The following is a 12,041-nucleotide window of genomic DNA, read 5'->3' as shown; positions in this document are numbered from 1 at the left end:
TAGGCATAATGGAGGTGCAGTACATCTGTCACGGAGTAGGTAGCAGAACTCTGAAACAAGAGTCCAGGAAGGTTGATGCTATCATCTCCTGGCCTACTCCCAAGAACAAGAAGCAGATGACGTCCTTCTTAGGTTCGGCTAGGTACTGTACGAAGTTGCATGTCCAACCTCACCCAAAAGAAGCTACCGCAAACAGTCAACTTGATGTCTGACTGTCAGCAACCCTTCAGAGCACTGAAAGCAGCCCTTGCTGGTTCCTCAGTTCTACAAGCCCCAGACTTCACCCAGCGGTTTGTAGTTCAAACAGATTCCAGTGCATTTGGTCTAGGTGCTATGCTCAGCCAGATAAATGGGGAGGGAGAAGAGCATCCAGTGATGCTCCTCAGCTGCAAGCTCTTTCCCCGAGAACTGGCCTCCGCCACTGTGGAGAAGGAGTGTTATACCATAGTCTGGGCCCTGCGGAAACTGCAGCCTTACCTATACAAGCCCATGTTGGAATATGTTTGGTGCAACAACTGTAGCAGAGTGTATCTTTTGAGAATCCACCAGAACATAAGAGACCTTCACTGAGCAAGTTATCTTGAATAAACAGTATTTACTTCATATGTGTAAACATGAGATAAGAGAATTCAGAAGCACACAGCCCGTGCTGCTGGTATAATACACTCAAAAGCGAAAGAAAAAGTAACAACAACAAGAGAGCTTCCCTCCCCACAATACAGCAAACATTTAACTTCACACTATTGCCATCTGCTGTCAGGCTAGTGTAAAGCCCTCCTTTACATAAACAATAAGTCCATTTCTGTTGCATATGCCAATGCCCTTTCTCAACAGTATCAGTTCCTGATCTATTAAGCTTATTATATATTGTTCCTGATTGTTCCTGAATAAAGAAGCTCTGCTGTCACACGCTTGGAGAGTATCCTGAATTATCCGCTGCCAACAGCCCAACTTCACCATAGTGACAGACCACAACCCTCTCAGCTGGCTGCGCTGGGTGGCTGTTGACAATTATAAATTACTGCGGTGGAGCTTGGCTCTACAGCAATATTATTTTACCATTCAGCACAAGAGGGGTAGCAAACATGGCAATGCTGAAGGAATGTTCCACCAGGGAGATGCTAGGAAGATAGGCTTTGGAGACAAGCTGTAGAATCATAGAATCATAGAATCGTAGAGTTGGAAGGGACCTCCTGGGCCATCTGGTCCAACCCCCTGCTCAAAGCAGGATTCACTAAATCATCCCAGTCAGTTGTCTGTCCAGCCTCTGTTTGAAGACTTCCATTGAAGGAGAACTCACCACTTCTCGTGGCAGCCTGTTCCACTCATTGATCACTCTAACTGTCAAAAAGTTTTTTCTAATATCTAATCTGTGTCTCCTCCCATTCAGTTTCATCCCATTGCTTCTAGTCTTTCCTTGTGCAAATGAGAATAAAGTTGATCCTTCTACAATGTGACAGCCCTTTAGATATTTGTAGACAGCTATTAAGTCTCCTCTCAGTCTTCTCTTTTGCAAACTAAACATTCCCAAATCCTGCAACCTTTCCTCATAAGACAGGGTTTGCAGACCGGTCACCATTCTGGTCGCTCTTTTCTGAACTTGCTCCAGTTTGTTGATGTCTTTTTTAAAATGTGGTGCCCAAAACTGGACACAATATTCCAGATGAGGTCTGACCAAAGAGGAGTAGAGGGAAATAATGACTTCACGTGATCTAGACTGTATGCTTCTGTTAATACATCCTAGTATTGCATTTGCCTTTTTTGCTGCTGCATCACACTGTTGACTCATATTCAGTCTGTGATCTATTAGTATACCCAAGTCTTTTTCACATGTGCTGTCACTTAGCCCTATTCCTCCCATTCTATATATACTTTTTTCATTTTTATTGCCCAGATGTAGTACTTTGCATTTCTCCCTGTTAAAAACCATTCTGTTAGTTGCTGCCCACTTCTCCAGTTTATTTAAATCTTTTTGAATCCTCTCTCTCTCTTCTCTAGTATTAGCTATCCCTCCTAGCTTTGTGTCATCAGCAAATTTAATCAGTTTACCCTCAATTCCTTCATCTAAATCGTTGATAAAGATGTTGAACAATACAGGGCCCAGGACAGAGCCCTGTGGTACCCCACTTGAGACATTCTTCCAACTGGATGTGCAGCCATTTACGACCACTCTTTGGGTCCGATCACTAAGCCAGTTATGAATCCACCTAACAGTTGCCTTGTCCATTCCATACTTAGTCATTTTTTCAATAAGGATTGTATGAGAGACTTTGTCAAATGCTTTGCTGAAGTCAAGATATACTATATCTACAGCATTTCCTTGATCCACCCAATCAGTGATACCGTCATAGAAGGAAATTAAGTTAGTCTGACATGACTTATTACTTACAAACCCATGCTGACTCTGTTTAATCACTTCATTCTTATCCAGGTATTGACATACATGTTGTTTAATAATTTGTTCAAAGATCTTTCCTGGTATAGAAGTCAGACTCACCGGCCTATAGTTGCCTGGGTCCACCTTCTTCCCCTTTTTGAAGATAGGAACAACATTTGCTCTTCTCCAGTCTTCTGGCACTTCTCCTGTTCTCCAAGAATTTTCAAAGATTATGGAGAGGGGTTCAAAAATTTCTTCTGCTATCTCCTTCAGTACTCTGGGGTGTAATTCATCTGGACTTGGAGACTTGAATTCATTTAGGTTAGCTAAGTGTTTTCTCACTATCTTTCTGTTTATAGATATCCTGGATTCTTCTATTCCCTTAATATGACAGTGAATAACAGTTGATGTTACATTTCCTTTCTGAGAGAAAACAGATGCAAAATAGGAATTTAAAAGTTCAGCCTTCTCAACATCCTGTCTTACCATTTCATCATTTTCATCCTGTAAATCAGTCCCCTATGCCACCTCTAAAAGAGGGAGGCGTCATAGAGAAAAAAATGATAAAATCCATAAAGATATCTCCAGAGAGAGGACATATCATCCTCAAATTGAACATATGGGATTAATTATTACTGGGGAAGTCAGAAAGAGCTGAAACTTCAACCTGCATTGAAGTAGGACCTCATGCCATAAATGGACAATTACCACAGGGGATCTGATAAGAACCGGCCAAGAAGGATAGGTGTTGTGAATTCTCTCTCTGGCTTCCCTCTGGTGATAACTGAAGATAGTGGAGCTGGTCAGATTGAGAGATCTCTTTCTGGACTCCCTCTGGTGGTTACTGGAGGTAGTGGAGCTGACCTGATTGACAGAGGCTTGCCACCTGATAATGAGGAAAACGATTGGAGATCTGGGGTTTCTGATTGGGATTGCAAGAGATGTCAAAAGCAATAATAAAGGATTTTGGGGATATGTCAAAAGTAAAAGAAAAGTCAAAGATGCTATAGGATTTTTACAGAATGAAAATGATGAAATGGTAAGACAGGATGCTGAGAAGGATGAACTTTTAAATTCCTATTTTGCATCTGTTTTCTCTGACAAAGGAAATGTAACATCAACTGTTCTTCACTGTCCTATTAAGGGAATAGAAGAATCCAGGATATCTATAAACAGAAAGATAGTGAGGAAACACTTAGCTAACCTAAATGAATTCAAGTCTCCAGGTCCAGATGAATTACACCCCAGAGTACTGAAGGAGATAGCAGAAGAAATTTTTGAACCCCTCTCCATAATCTTTGAAAATTCTTGGAGAACAGGAGAAGTGCCAGAAGACTGGAGAAGAGCAAATGTTGTTCCTATCTTCAAAAAGGGGAAGAAGGTGGACCCAGGCAACTATAGGCCGGTGAGTCTGACTTCTATACCAGGAAAGATCTTTGAACAAATTATTAAACAACATGTATGTCAGTACCTGGATAAGAATGAAGTGATTAAACAGAGTCAGCATGGGTTTGTAACTAATAAGTCATGTCAGACTAACTTAATTTCCTTCTATGACGGAATCACTGTTTGGGTGGATCAAGGAAATGCTGTAGATATAGTATATCTTGACTTCAGCAAAGCATTTGACAAAGTCTCTCATACAATCCTTATTGAAAAAATGACTAAGTATGGAATGGACAAGGCAACTGTTAGGTGGATTCATAACTGGCTTAGTGATCGGACCCAAAGAGTGGTCGTAAATGGCTGCACATCCAGTTGGAAGAATGTCTCAAGTGGGGTACCACAGGGCTCTGTCCTGGGCCCTGTATTGTTCAACATCTTTATCAACAATTTAGATGAAGGAATTGAGGGTAAACTGATTAAATTTGCTGATGACACAAAGCTAGGAGGGATAGCTAATACTAGAGAAGAGAGAGAGAGGATTCAAAAAGATATAAATAAACTGGAGAAGTGGGCAGCAACTAACAGAATGGTTTCTAACAGGGAGAAATGCAAAGTACTACATCTGGGCAATAAAAATGAAAAAAGCATATACAGAATGGGAGGAATAGGGCTAAGTGACAGCACATGTGAAAAAGACTTGGGTATACTAATAGATCACAGACTGAATATGAGTCAACAGTGTGATGCAGCAGCAAAAAAGGCAAATGCAATTCTAGGATGTATTAACAGAAGCATACAGTCTAGATCACGTGAAGTCATTATTTCCCTCTACTCCTCTTTGGTCAGACCTCATCTGGAATATTGTGTCCAGTTTTGGGCACCACATTTTAAAAAAGACATCAACAAACTGGAGCAAGTTCAGAAAAGAGCGACCAGAATGGTGACCGGTCTGCAAACCCTGTCTTATGAGGAAAGGTTGCAGGATTTGGGAATGTTTAGTTTGCAAAAGAGAAGACTGAGAGGAGACTTAATAGCTGTCTATAAATATCTAAAGGGCTGTCACACTGTAGAAGGATCAACTTTATTCTCATTTGCACAAGGAAAGACTAGAAGCAATGGGATGAAACTGAATGGGAGGAGACACAGATTAGATATTAGAAAAAACTTTTTGACAGTTAGAGTGATCAATGAGTGGAACAGGCTGCCACGAGAAGTGGTGAGTTCTCCTTCAATGGAAGTCTTCAAACAGAGGCTGAACAGACATCTGACTGGGATGATTTAGCGAATCCTGCTTTGAGCAGGGGGTTGGACCAGATGGCCCAGGAGGTCCCTTCCAACTCTACGATTCTATGATTCTATGATTCTATGATTTAAGACAGCTGACTCCCTCTATCCGTGCTGGTGATTTTTTTTCCTGTTCCTCCTGAGGTCTGATGTCTCCTGCTCTTTCCCTGCATGTTCAGCTAAGTGGTTCATTTGCTATTATGTTTGCATTTGATCTGGTTTTGTTTATCTCTGCTTTGTGCGGGTCAGCTAGCTCCGGCTGGGGCTGTGCTGAATCACCGCCCATATGTTACTGCATGTGCCAGTTTGTTTTGTCCCCTTTTATACTGGTCTCTTTTTGCTTTGCTTTCAGACTATACCAGAGTGCTGATATAGTGGGGGGCGAAGTCGTGTGACTTCAGTGTTTTTTGCATCAGATGTGTAGGACTTTTGCAGGGTTTTTTGCGTGATTGCAGACAGTGTCTTTCCTTTCCTGTTCTGTCTAGTCAGTTTGGGCCCCATCGTTTGCTCAGTCTATTTTTCTGCCTGTGTTTGTGTTTTCATCTTGTCTCACCGGCAATATATGTTTGGGGGCTATCTATTCCTTTGGGGTCTGCTCCGGGGCAGTTTAGATTTCCCCTTTCTTGCTTTAGGCTTAGTTAGTTCTCCGGCTGTGCCGAGGTGTCTAGGATCATCGTAGGTACGCTCCACGGCTACTGCTAGTTGTGTGGACAGGATCAGGGGTCTGCATCCACTTAGGCCTGTTTCACACTTACGTTGTCGGCGGTCAGCTGAAATTTGCCAAAGGTTCCAAACAACTGATCCGTCGCCGTTTTGTGACTTATGGATGACAGTGGACCACGTTGCAGCACGGATCCGTGGAAGAAGGAAAGCAGCATGATTTAAAGTGACCACGGGCTGGAAGTTCGGTGTGATTCCTCGGTATTGCTCATCGCCGCGATATGTCATGGACGGCGGCATTGATGCCGTCGCCGCGATCTCGCGGCATCGATCTCTTGGCCGCGATCTCGTGGCATCGATGTCATGGCGGTGATCTCGCGGCATCGATGTCATGGCCGCGATTTCGCGGCATTGATGTCATGGCCGCGATCTTGCGGCATCGATGTCTTCCACGGCATGTAAGGCGAGGACGTGATTGGAATCGTTCGACTTCTCGGGAGGGGTGAGATCAGGAGGGGTGAGATCGGGAGGGGAGAGTGAGAGTTTTTTAGCAGCTCCCGGAATGGCATTACATGGTTAAAAACGCTCCTGGAGAACATCTTCCGGGCATGCGCAGTTAAACATAGCGGACCGTCAACCCAAAAAAACGTTGCATTGTCCGTCAGGTCCGCCTGGGAGCCGCTAAAATCTTGGCAGATCAGTCAAAAAACGGGTGAGACGGACGACCGTCAGTCAAAATCCGCCACTAATGTTAGTCTATGGGGAAAAAACGGATCCGCCCCTTTTTTGGCAGATCCTTTTTTTATAAAACTGGCAGATTTTGACTGATGACAAAAACGGAAGTGTGAAACAGGCCTTAGTTACCAACCTCTCTGGTTTTCTGTGGCTTAGCCTGGGCCTGCTCTCCTCCTCGGTGACCCATTCATAACAGAATTACCAGCCTAACTGTAGACTCTGGGGTACTCTAAAGCAGGAAAGAATTTAAAGAAGAAAAAAAAAGTGTCAGAATTTTTTTTATATATATGTTTTCCTCTTTTTTTTCTGGGGCTGTAGGAGAATACTTTTTTTTGTCTAAATGGAGACTAAGCAATTGTCTGATCATGTTGAGCGCCTCGTTGCTGAAGTGCGGGGAATTTCTGCCTATCTCGCTCAATCATCTGCTGTTGAACCAAAAATCCCTACTCCTGATGTGGTTTCTGGGGATCGGTCTAAATTTTTGAATTTTAAGAATTGTAAATTATTTTTTGCTTTGAAATCTAACTCATCGGGGAGCTCTGTGCAGCAGGTTAAAATTGTCATCTCCCTGCTACGCGGCGATCCCCAGGATTGGGCCTTTTCTTTGACACCCGGAGATCCTATTCTGGCTAATGTGGACGCGTTTTTTCAAGCCTTGGGGTTGTTGTATGATGAACCTAATGCTATTGATCAAGCTGAGAAAACTATTGGCATTGAACCAGGGTCAGGATTCTGCAGAGTTATATTGTCAAAAATTCCGAAAGTGGCCGGTTCTTACTAAATGGAATTATGATGCCCTAGCAGCTCTCTTTCAGAAGGGTTCGGCAGAAACCGTAAAAGATGTTATGATGGGATTTCCTGTTCCCTCTGGTCTTGACGACTCTATGTCATTGGCCATTCAAATTGATCGGCGTTTACGTGAACGTAAAACTACACGAGAGGCATTGCCGCCTTTCAAACGAACTTCTGAACCCATGCAATGTGATAGGGTTTTGTCTAGGGCGCAAAGTCAGGAGTTTAGAAGGCGTAATAAGTTGTGTTTTTTCTGTGGGGACGCCTCTCATAATATTGCCGTCTGTTCTAAACAAGAAAAGCGTTTTGCTCACACATTTGCGGTGGGCAGTGTACTGCCTAAGTTCCTTTTGGCGATTACCCTGATCTGCTTCTTGTCTACATTTTCTGCTAAGGCTTTTGTTGATTCAGGAGCAGCTTTGAATCTGATGGATTTGGACTTTGCTAAACGATGTGGTTTTCCCATGATACCCCTGTGGACTCCTATCCCTTTGAGGGGTATTGATGCTACTCCCTTGGCAGAGAATAAACCCCAGTTTTGGACCCAGGTGATAATGCGGGTCGCCCCAAACCACCAAGAAAATTGGAAATTTTTGGTGTTGGACAATTTGCATGATACTATTGTTCTGGGTTTCCTTTGGTGGCAAACTCATAATCCTGTTTTAGATTGGAAATCTGTGTCTGTGGTGAGTTGGGGTTGTCAATGTGTTCTTAGTGACACTCCTGTTTTCTCCACCTCTCCCCAGTCTCATGATATTCTTGACTATTTGGCTGATTTTTCTGATGTATTCAGTGAGAGTAAGTCTGCGTCTTTGCCTCCTCATAGGAGTTATGACTGTGCAATTGAGTTAATGCCCAGATGGTTTATTAAGGCCAAGTATTGACTATCGTTCCCTTAACGAAATCACTGTTAAATATCAGTACCCGTTACCCCTGATTTCTGATTTATTTTCCAGAGTTAAAAGTGCCTGTTGGTTTACCAAGCTTGACCTCAGGGGGGCATATAATCTTATTCGCATCAAGCACGGGGTGAATGGAAGACGGCGTTTAATACTCCGGAGGGACATTTTGAGTACCTGGTGATGCCTTTTGGGCTCACTAATGCCCCTTCTGTCTTCCAGTCTTTTATGAATGATATTTTCCGGGACTTTGTGGATAAGTTTTTGATCTTTTATCTGGATGATATTTTGATCTTTTCCAGTGATTGGGATTCTCATGTGGAACATGTCCGGACTGTGTTCCGGATTTTGAGGGAAAATTCTCTGTATGTTAAGGGATCGAAGTGCCTCTTTGGTGTACAGAGGATTTCATTTTTGGGATTCATTTTGTCCCCATCGGCTATTGAAATGGACTCAGCCAAGCTACAGGCCATTTATGATTGGGTTCAGCCCACTTCTTTGAAGGCTCTCCAGAAGTTTTTGGGTTTTGCTAATTTTTCACGTAATTTTATAAGTAATTTTTCTCGTATTGTTAAACCACTGACTGATTTGACCAAAAAGGACGCTGATGTGGTGAATTGGTCTCCAGAGGCAGTTTCGGCATTTCAGGAGCTTAAGCGGAGATTCACTTCTGCTCCGGTTCTACGGCAACCTGATGCCTCACTCCGATTTCAGATGGAGGTAGATGCTTCTGAGATTGGCGCAGGAGCCGTTTTGTCCCAAAGAGATCCGGTGACTTCTAAGATGAATCCCTGTGCCTTCTTTTCTCGAAAATTCTCCCCATCTGAATGTAACTATGACATGGGGAATCTGGAATTGTTGGCCATGAAATAGACATTAGAAGAGTGGAGACATTGGTTGGAGGGAGCTAGACATCAAGTTGTGGTCCTCACCGACCACAAGAATTTGATTTATCTTGAATCAGCCAAACGCTTGAATCCTAGACAGGCTAGGTGGGCCTTGTTTTTCACGCATTTTAATTTTGTGGTCTCTTTTCTTCCGGGCACTAAGAATGTTAAGGCGGACGCCCTTTCTAGGAGTTTCTTTGCAGATTCTCTTGATGTGACCGAGCCTACTACCATTCTAAATGAGGGTGTAGTTCTTTCCGCCATCTCACCCGATTTGAGACGTGCCCTGGAGAAATTTCAGGAGGACAAACCTGAACGTTCCCATATGGGAAAATTGTATGTCACTGACCAGTGGAGGAAAAGAGTAATGTCTAAAATTCATTGCTCCGCGTTGGCTGGTCATCCAGGTATTTTTGGTACCAGAGATTTGGTGAGTCGGTCTTTTTGGTGGCCTGCCTTATCTCGTGATGTCAGGAATTTTGCGCTGTCCTGTGGGACTTATTCTCGGTCCAAGCCCTGTTTTCATTCTAGTGGGTTGTTGCTGCCCCTGCCGGTGCCCAGGAGGCCATGGACTCATATCTCAATGGATTTTATTTCTGATCTTCCTGTCTCTCAGAGAATGACTGTTATCTGGGTGATCTGTGATAGATTTTCTAAGATGGTCCATCTTGTACCACTCCCAAAGTTGCCATCTTCTTCTGCGTTGGTGCCCTTGTTTTTACAACAGGTGGTTCGGTTGCACGGGATTCCTGAGAACATTGTGTCGGACAGAGGAGTCCAGTTTGTTTCCAGATTTTGGAGAGCTTTTTGTTCCAAACTGGGAATTCAGTTATCTTTCTCCTCTGCATTTCATCCTCAGACCAATGGGCGGACTGAGATAACAAACCAGACTTTGGAATCCTATTTGAGATGTTTCATATCTACTGATTAGGATGACTGGGTCTCAATTTTGCACTTGGCCGAATTTGCGCTAAACAATAGGGCTAGTTCTGCCACTTTGATGTCGCCCTTTTTCTGTAACTTTGGGTTTCATCCTCGATTTTCTTCAGGGTAGCTGGAATCTTCGGCCTGCCCAAGTGTGGATTCTGTGGTAGAGAGAATGCAGCAGATTTGGGACCAAGTGGTGGATAAGTTGTCCCACTCTCAGGAAAAAGCCCAACGGTTTTCCAACCGGCATGGGACCATTGGTCCCCGGTTTAAAGTGGGTGATATGGTTTGGTTGTCTTCAAAGAATATTCCTATGAAGGTTGCATCTCCAAAATTCAAGCCAAGATTTATTGGACCTTATAAGATTTTGGAAATCCTTAATCCCGTTTCTTTCCGTTTGGCTCTTCCAGTTACGTTTAAGATTCATAACGTGTTCCATAAATCCTTGTTGAAGAGGTTTGTAGAGCCAGTAATCCCCATGGCGCTGCCTCCTGACCATGTATTGGATAAAGGTAATTTGGAGTATGAGGTAGACAAAATATTGGATTCTCGTTTGGCTGGACGGAGACTCCAGTACATGCTCAAATGGAAGGGTTATGGCCAGGAGGATAATTCTTGGATCTCTGCTTCTGACATTCATGCCAAAAGATTGGTTCGTACTTTTCACCGGGCCCATCCTGACTGGCCTGGTGGCGTGGATGAGGGTTCGGTGACCCCTCCTCAAAGGGGGGTACTGTTGTGAATTCTCTCTCTGGCTTCCATCTGGTGATTACTGAAGATAGTGGAGCTGATCAGATTGAGAGTTCTCTTTCTGGGCTCCCTCTGGTGGTTACTGGAGGTAGTGGAGCTGATCTGATTGACAGAGGCTTGCCACCTGATAATGAGGAAGACGATTGGAGATCTGGGGTTTCTGATTGGGATTTAAGACAGCTGACTCCCTCTATCCCTGCTGGTGATTTTTTTCCTGTTGCTCCTGAGGTCTGATGTCTCCTGCTCTTTCCCTGCATGTTCAGCTAAGTGGTTTATTTGCTATTCTGTTTGCATTTGATCTGGTTTTGTTTATCTCTGCTTTGTGCGGGTCAGCTAGCTCCGGCTGGGGCTGTGCTGAATCACCGCCCATACAGTGCCTACAAGTAGTATTCAACCCCCTGCAGATTTAGCAGGTTTACACATTGGGAATTAACTTGGCATTGTGACATTTGGACTGTAGATCAGCCTGGAAGTGTGAAATGCACTGCAGCAAAAAAGAATGTTATTTCTTTGTTTAATTTTTTTTTAAATTGTGAAAAGTTTATTCAGAGGGTCATTTATTATTCAACCCCTCAAACCACCAGATTTCTGTTTGGTTCCCCTAAAGTATTAAGAAGTATTTCAGGCACAAAGAACAATGAGCTTCACATGTTTGGATTAATTATCTCTTTTTCCAGTCTTTTCTGACTATTTAAGACCCTCCCCAAACTTGTGAACAGCACTCATACATGGTCAACATGGGAAAGACAAAGGAGCATTCCAAGGCCATCAGAGACAAGATCGTGGAGGGTCACAAGGCTGGCAAGGGGTACAAAACCCTTTCCAAGGAGTTGGGCCTACCTGTCTCCACTGTTGGGAGCATCATCCGGAAGTGGAAGGCTTATGGAACTACTGTTAGCCTTCCACAGCCTGGACAGCCTTTGAAAGTTTCCTCCCGTGCCGAGGCCAGGCTTGTCCGAAGAGTCAAGGCTAACCCAAGGACAACAAGGAAGGAGCTCCTGGAAGATCTCATGGCAGTGGGGACATTGGTTTCAGTCAATACCATAAGTAACGTACTCCACCGCAATGGTCTCCATTCCAGACGAGCCCGTAAGGTACCTTTACTTTCAAAGCGTCATGTCAAGGCTCGTCTACAGTTTGCTCATGATCACTTGGAGGACTCTGAGACAGACTGGTTCAAGGTTCTCTGGTCTGATGAGACCAAGATCGAGATCTTTGGTGCCAACCACACACGTGACGTTTGGAGACTGGATGGCACTGCATACGACCCCAAGAATACCATCCCTACAGTCAAGCATGGTGGTGGCAGCATCATGCTGTGGGGCTGTTTCTCAGCCAAGGGGC

The sequence above is a fragment of the Dendrobates tinctorius genome, unplaced genomic scaffold (genome assembly GCF_039654945.1).
Source record: "Dendrobates tinctorius isolate UK_male_01 unplaced genomic scaffold, ASM3965494v1 ptg000145l, whole genome shotgun sequence".
Taxonomy (NCBI): Eukaryota; Metazoa; Chordata; class Amphibia; order Anura; family Dendrobatidae; genus Dendrobates; species Dendrobates tinctorius.
The sequence above is the reverse complement of the archived record's forward strand: the minus strand, read 5'-3'. Positions refer to the sequence as shown.